The 8,124-nt window shown below is 37.3% G+C and overlaps 1 non-coding gene across 1 annotated transcript in view; it reads right to left on the bottom strand.

The window, feature by feature from the left end:
- Positions 1-3,433: 3,433 nt before the first annotated feature.
- LOC103507134 overlaps positions 3,434-8,124 on the bottom strand; it is a 4,960-nt gene continuing 269 nt past the window's right edge. Inside the window, exon 2 of the transcript XR_003390918.1 lies at positions 3,434-3,484. This is a non-coding gene — a transcript (uncharacterized LOC103507134). The remainder of the gene's footprint in view (positions 3,485-8,124) is intronic.

The raw sequence follows: 8,124 nt of genomic DNA, 5'->3' as shown, positions 1-8,124 counted from the left end.
CCTGGTGATGGTGAGACTCTATAGGACTCGTGGGTACAGAACTATGGGAACCTAACCACCCATCCCTGTGGACGACCCTAACCCACGGCCCTGACCCCAACTTACATTAACAGGTGACGGACTAGGAGAGCAGGAGGCGGAATGCTGATGATGTTTGTCCTGGTGATGATGATGGTGAGACTCTATAGGACTCGTGGGTACAGAACTGTGCCGAGGTCCGTGGCCGTGGTAATGCTGATAGTTGTTCTTGGTTCTTCGAAATATTGGTCTGATTTTCATGAAACACATCTTCAGCACAAAAAGGAAATTTGCTGATTGGTTTTTACACCTAAGGGGGGGCCCATTGGAACCCTTTTCTGAGTGAGTCCTAACAGTTCACCGTACTACTAACTATGTAGTGACCTTTGTGGCATACAAAAGTCGATTTGATTATATTCTAACCACTGTCAACATAGGTAGCTATAAAGAAAGTCAAATACCTTTATTTATGGGAGCACCATTTATTTTTCTTTGCTTTTCCTCTCGGTTCTGTTCTAATTCCAAGTATGTTTTGTTTCGTTATTTTCGTTTTTCTTTTAAAAACAAAGGAAGGATCAAAAGGAGGGGGAGGGAGCAAAGGAAGAGAAAGAAAAGGAAACGGAGAAGGAAGGGAAGGGAGAAGAAGAAAACAAAAGAGGAAGAGGAAAAAAGAAAAGTAAGTACTACAATTCAATTGCGATGATTTAATTTAGTTGTTTTCAAACATACAGTGTGCATTGGAAAATTAATGTTTCATGCTGTAGTCAATAGAGTAATATGTTACGTGCGGTTCGAGTATTTACACCCTGTATACAAAGACTTTGTGTTACTATTGTTGTATTGTTTTTCCCCGCATTTCTTTTCCCTAAATAAAATTGTAGATTTGTGAAATATAATAACGTAAAAGACCATATAAAATATGGCACGGGGGAATTCACCAATAGCAAAGGACAGCGGAGAGTGCTAGATTTGTGAAATATAATAACGTAAAAGACCATATAAAATATGGCACGGGGGAATTCACCAATAGCAGAGGACAGCGGAGAGTGCAAGATTTGTGAAATATAATAACGTAAAAGACCATATAAAATATGGCACGGGGGAATTCACCAATAGCAGAGGACAGCGGAGAGTGCATTACAAGAAGAGATACAACAGAAAAATACATACAGGGTGTAAAAAAACACACACATAGGTACATGACATACACATAGACTATTATGTCCTCTTGTAACTTTCCTTACCCCTTGTAACTTTAGATGAAATACGGAAAAAGCGGTCTCCTTTCAGGGATAAAGAATTTTGTCCATTTGGGTATAGGCACAAAATTCAAAATCCAACTGCCGGAAATGGTAATTTTCTTGAGAAATTTGAAGATTTGAGGGCCTACAACACTTTTATTTCATACTCTTCAGGGAAGATTTTCTTTTTTTTTCTCTCGAGAAATTGACCTTCTTTCACCGAGAAAATGGCACTTTTGCTAATTGTCTGGGTTTTGCCATCTTGCCGGAAATGGTAATTTTCTTGAGAAATTTGAAGATTTGAGGGCCTACAACACTTTTATTTCATACTCTTCAGGGAAGATTTTCTTTCTTTTTTTTCTCTCGAGAAATTGACCTTTTTTCACCGAGAAAATGACACTTTTGCTAATTGTCTGGGTTTTGCCATCCCAAACTGATTATTTTCGAAACATACGGTAAATTAACTACATTACATAGGGAACCAACAAACAAACATAAAATAGAAAGTAAAGTATGAGTACACAGATAGTATACCTCATAAAGGAAAATATGTGTGGATGGTACAAAGACATTTCCCATGAAAATGTTAAAACAAAAGAGAATATGATAAATGATGGAGAGAGAAAGGCAGGAAAAGAGAGGGGAGGGAGGAGAGAAAAGAAAAAGAGGAAACGAGAAGAAAGAAAAGAAAAAGAGCGATAATATGAAAGAGAAAGGGAGTGAACGAAAAAAGGGAACCAGAGAGATAGAGAGTATGAGGGGAGAGAAAGAGAATGATAGAAACATGAAAGAGAGAGAGAGAGAGAGTAAGAAGAAAAGGGAGGGAAAGAGAAGGAAAAGGAAGAAGAAGAAATATAAAATAAAAGAATAAGCACACTATTCCAGAGTTTTTGAAGTCGAATGAACATACCTACCTACGTATACATACGCGGGTGTATGTAATTGTGTATGAAATATATGTATCTATTATTCAAGAAGAGAATAAGAGGGGGGGGGGAGAATAGGAAACTGGAAAGGGAGGAGGGAGGAGAAAGGGAAAAAATAACGCAGGGAAGGAATGAAAATGGGAGAAGAGAGGCAAAGAGCAGAAGAAAATAAGAAAGGAGGGAGGAGAGAGAATAATGAAAGGGACAAAATTTATGGAGGAAAGGGATGAAGAAATGGGAGAATGAAAATGGGAGAAGAGAGGCAAAGAGCAGAAGAAAATAAGAAAGGAGGGAGGAGAGAGAATAATGAAAGGGACAAAAGTTATGGAGGAAAGGGATGAAGAAATGGGAGAAGAGAGAGAGAGAGAGATAAAACAGAAGAAAAGAGAGGAAGACAGGGAAAAATAACACAGAAAAGGTATGAAAAATAGGAGAAGATAGAGGGAAAGAGAGATATAAAGGGACATGAAAATGAGAGAAGAGAGGCAAAGAGCAGAAGAAAATAAGAAAGGAGGGAGGAGAGAGAATAATGAAAGGGACAAAAGTTATGGAGAAAAGGGATGAAGAAATGGGAGAAGAGAGAGAGAGAGATAAAACAGAAGAAAAGAGAGGAAGACAGGGAAAAATAACACAGAAAAGGTATGAAAAATAGGAGAAGAGAGAGGGAAAGAGAGATATAAAGGGAGAAAAAGAAGGGAATAGTGGGAAATAAAAATGTTTATGTGAGGGACAAGAGTAGAATTTCTTGGTTCCAAAACATAACACAACACTGCTTTTCTTGTATTTCATAAATATGTAACAGTTAAAGTCCTGTTTCTGCAGATAAGTTGCCTTTTCATTGGGTAAACTCAGCAAATTGTCCTGCATAAACACAGCCTGCAGCGGTACCAACCTCAGTGTTGGTTAAGCTGGGTGGACTTCGGATCGGGAGGTTGGTGGCTTGAGTCCAAGTCGAGTCATGAAATTTATCGAGGTGTATTAATCGGGGAACGACGTTTGAGACAAATTTAATATTCTTCATGCTTGCCTAAATACCTAACACGAATGAAATGTCTTTTTCCAGTTTTTCCAATATAATAGGTAGCAGTATATTCAAGTGAAATTTTAGCCGTATATTCAAGGCACCATTGCGGTGCCCTAATGGTGTTTTTCTGTTTATTTTGGCTTCAAAGTTGAAGTACACTAAAAAGTTGGTCAACTATGATGACATTTAAAAGTCAAAAAAGGCAGAACTTTCAAACTCACCTCTTTTGAGTTCTAGGGACACAGGATTCTGGGATAACCGTATACATTTTAACACTGAAACACAAACACACAAATAGGACAAGATTAATTTGGGCTACTTTTTAGTGGTATTGTTACTTTTTGGGAGGTAGATAGGTAGGTAGTTACATATGGAATATTTACATAACCGTATACATTTTAACACTGAAACACAAACACACAAATAGGACAAGATTAATTTGGGCTACTTTTTAGTGGTATTGTTACTTTTGGGAGGTAGATAGGTAGGTAGTTACATATGGAATATTTAGAACATAAAATACATAATTATTTACAAAGCTACAAGCTACAAGAAAAAATAAATGCAAATCTGTGTAGAAAATATTCCAACAATTAATGTCTGAGGCATTCTCTTCCACCCAACCCCTAAACGTCCAAAAACTTCTATAACTTAAAATTCACTTCGCTCTTTCGATTATTAGGGTAAAATAAATACCGCTCTTTATATTGCCTCCTTTATAATTATTTACAAAGCTACAAGCTACAAGAAAAAATAAATGCAAATCTGTGTAGAAAATATTCCAACAATTAATGTCTGAGGCATTCGCTTCCACCCAACCCCTAAACGTCCAAAAACTTCTATAACTTAAAATTCACTTCGCTCCTTCCATTATTAGGGTAAAATAAATACCGCTCTTTATATTGCCTCCTTGCTTCCTAATTGCCTAATCCTTCTCAATTTACCCTTCGTGATTTTATCTAACACCTCATTCTTACTCTTACGTCTAAGCTGTCTGTCTTCTCATCTTTCTTCTTATCTGCTCTTTCCCTCTCCGCTTCCTATATGTTTTCTTAGAAAGGAGTGTTCCACTTCTCTTTCGTCTTTTCCCCTTTTCTCCTATTATCTGCTCTTTCCCTCTCCGCTTCCTATATGTTTTCTTAGAAAGGAGTGTTCCACTTCTCTTTCGTCTTTTCCCCTTTTCTCCTATCCTTTCCTCTCTTTCCCCTTGTTGTCTTACTGTCTAATTTCTCACTCTACCTTCTCTCTCGCTTTCTCCCGTTTTTCGTTTCTTTTCTTCTCCCTTGTGTTCTCTCCCTCTCTCTCCTTACACTCATTCACTGATTCACTCACTCTCTCATTCTCTTCTTTCGCCTCTCCACTTCCTCTTTCTCCTTCATTTTCTTCTTCTTAATCCTCTCTCTCCCTCTTTTCTATTCCTTTATCCCCTCTCTCTCTCTCTTTCTCCCCTCTCTCTCTCTCTCTCCTCTCTCTCTCTCTCTCTCTCTTTCTCTCCTCTCTCTCTCTCTTTCTCTCCTCTCTCTCTCTCTTTCTCTCTCTCTCTCTCCTCATTTACATTATTCCTTCTCTCTTTCCTTTCCTTCTCCTATTTCTTTATCCTTTCGTCTACTCGTATTTTTCTCATTATTCATTCTCTCCACATCCCTCTCTCTCTTCTTCTTCTTCCCTCTATCTTCCTGTGTGTGCAATTGTTTACAGATCATATTTCCTACTCACACAGCGCGTTTTCTTTGTGCCTTTGGAAAACAAAATGACGCAAAATGAAAGTCAAATTTTTCTGGGTTTTTGGAATGTTTTTCTCTTTCCTTTCCTTCTCCTATTTCTTTATCCTTTCGTCTACTCGTATTTTTCTCATTATTCATTCTCTCCACATCCCTCTCTCTCTTTTTCTTCTTCTCTCCTCTTTCTTCTTGTGTGTGCAATTGTTTACAGATCATATTTCCTACTCACACAGCGCGTTTTCTTTGTGCCTTTGGAAAACACTTTCGGTGACGCAAAATGAAAGTCAATTTTTTTCTGGGATTTTGAAATTTTTTCTTCCGAATTTTTTGGTCGATTTTTTTTCCCCCGATTTTTCCTTTATGTGATTTTTTTCCCGATTTTGTTCCGTATCATAGAAAATCGGCTGAAGTTCATAGTTCATACCAGATTTTTAGTTCAGTTTCTGGAGGAGAAATTGAAGAAGGAGGGAAGAACAGAGATGATGATAGATTAAAGGCCGGGGCCAAACTGTTAAGATATATTGATATAATCAAAGCTTAAAGTTAATCAACCATATACTTTGATCAAAGTTCAAAATGCTGCATTCTGATTGGTGATAGTTGATTATTTTTATTAACTTTTAATCATTATTATTATTAATATTATCTTTGAGTGTGGCCCCGGCCGTAATGAAGGAAGGAAAAAGTACTCGTAAGCCTGAGGTGGTTTTGATCGAACGGCAAATCTTATTAATAAGAGAGGTTTTCTGTTTGTTTGTTTGTTTGTTTGTTTGTCCGTAAGAGGTTGGCGTCTAAACGGCAAGTCGTAGAAACTTGAAATTTTGTACCAGTACTGATATTTTTATGGCGGTGGTTATAGGCTAGGTTAAAGTTTCCTAAAGCCAGCCGTTCGCTAGTTATTCAAGAAATTCAAAATTTTTGGCCGAAAACTGAGCGATGCAAAGCTCGCGGGTATCCCGCTAGTAAATAATAAGAAAAAACTTTGGCGATTTGCAACCCGACTGTTCGACTTTTTGAAAAACGTACCAAGTAGTAAATCTCATCTTGGAGGTACTTACAGGGAGGGAATCCTGCATACCTATATAGTCGATTAGAGGTGGTATTAAGTTCATAATGCTGTTTTTATGGAAAAAGTTCCTTAAGGGTGTCGGCCATTGGGGGTTTTACCCTAGGTAACGTGAAAAAAGCTGCTGCTTTATCCTCCTCCTCCTCCTCCTCCTCTTTCTTCTTCTTCTTCCTCTTTCTTCTCCTCCTCATCCTTTTATATTGCTTCCTCTTCTTCTTTCTCTTCCTTCTCTTCTCCCTCCCTTCCTCTTCTCTCTCTTCTTCTTCTTCCTTCTCGTCCTCTTCCTCCCCCTATAATCTCCTCCTTCTTTTCCCTCATCTTCCTTTTCTCCCTCCCCTTCTTCTTTTTTACTTTCAATTATTTCTTCTTCTTTTTCAAAATAGATTTTAAACAAGGCAATCGCTTTGGGCAAGTTGTTGTTCCATTATTCTGATGGCGCGAAATAAACAAGTTTTTATTTGACTTTTAATAGGAAGTAACCCGGACTGAGGGCACCCACACAGCCATAGATAAAACGCTTGCTGAGGTAGGGCAACTTATTTCTTGTGGTTGGTAAATCTGTTTTTATATATTTCTTGGGCTAAAAACAGTTGAAATCAAGCTGTTTTTATCTTTTTTTGTCGCTCCAAAGTAGTGGAAAACGAAGGCTAGCGCACTAGCGCATGAGGGCGATGATAATACCCTACCACAATTTCTTCAATAACTTCAAAGAGAATGGTTTGGTCTTACATGGAATGTGGTTAGGTGGAAAAGATTGCACCACAATCAATTTAAAGATTCCTACTGCGCCGCGCAAAAGCCTTTAGGAGAACAAAGCCGCCACAGCCTTTTGTGTGTGTTTTTTTTTTTTTTTAATTTTTCTCCTCCATTTTTAGTGCGACAAGAAGACTTCACAAGGCCTTTTCTTTTTCTTGTGCCTATTTTTTATCACTTTTAGCAAGACTCTGACTTTCTAAAACTAGAAATAATGGATAATAGAACTCCCATTATAATGGAACGAGGTATTGTATTGTTTTGTACAACGCTTATGGTACCTGAGATCAATTATTTAGCCTTAAGGCTAAATAATTGAGAAATCACACTGATGGAACGAGGTACATTCATGTTCTTTTTTGACAGACTCACTAAATAAAGCTCTCTACTATGTAGTATTACAACAAGGTACATAGGTATTACGCCATTTCTATATCTCTCCCATTTTGTAATTCAAAAATAGTGCATACTTACCAACCTACCCCAGGCTATTACCTTTTAAATTTTCAAATGTACAAAGAGGGTCATTTTGCTTTATGTTGTCTGTTTTTTACTTTTTTTATGGACACAGTTCAAGTGTTTCTATTTTTGATATTTTCCCATTGTCATAAGCATATCAAGGGAATGTCTAGACCTCTGTCTGTGTCATGTTAGTATGTCAAATGAGTTGTCAGACAGATATGTGAGGGTTTAGACACTTGCATGTTATTTTCAAGAGTGGGGCGGAAAATCAAATGTTATGCAATTTTGGCATCCCTGAACAAACCAGCAGAAAAACGGAAATAGAATACAATGAATGAACCTGATCTTGAAAATTGTCGCGACGACCTATGAACTCAAAGCGAGAAAGTTTTAGATAACACTTCAGTCGTTATTTTAAGACCGGTTTTTTAGCGTCACCTTTTATATTAAATGAACTCCTTTGAATGGAGGCGGTTTGTTACTTAAACTATTCATTTAATTTTTAATATAAAAGATCTGACCTTAAGACAAGTCGAAATTTAGGTATTTAGTCGCATGACCTTATCCATGGTGTCTATGAATGAACCTCTGACAAAACTGAGAGATTTTGCCTTCTAAATGTGTAGTAACTAGTAATTTTTACGATCTCTTTTTGACCTTCTAGTTCTGTTGAAAACTTCTTCAAATCTATTTTTCTCTTCTAGAAGTCTCCAACTCCAAATCAAAAGGAAATGGCCAAACCAAACTGCATCTCTAAATAACTCCCAAACAGTTTATTGTTACGACCAACAAGAAGTATAAACAGCTAATTCTTCGTGTGCTTAGACAGTGCCGAAGCTTCAGAGAGGGTCTGAGGAAAGGATTTTTTTTTTTTTTTTTTTTTTTTTTGTAAGGTTTGCGAACATTTCAGAAG

Source organism: Diaphorina citri, unplaced genomic scaffold, assembly GCF_000475195.1.
Source record: "Diaphorina citri unplaced genomic scaffold, Diaci psyllid genome assembly version 1.1 scaffold291, whole genome shotgun sequence".
NCBI lineage: Eukaryota > Metazoa > Arthropoda > Insecta > Hemiptera > Psyllidae > Diaphorina > Diaphorina citri.
Note: the sequence above shows the minus strand (reverse complement) of the source record. Positions and strands in the feature narration are given on the sequence as shown.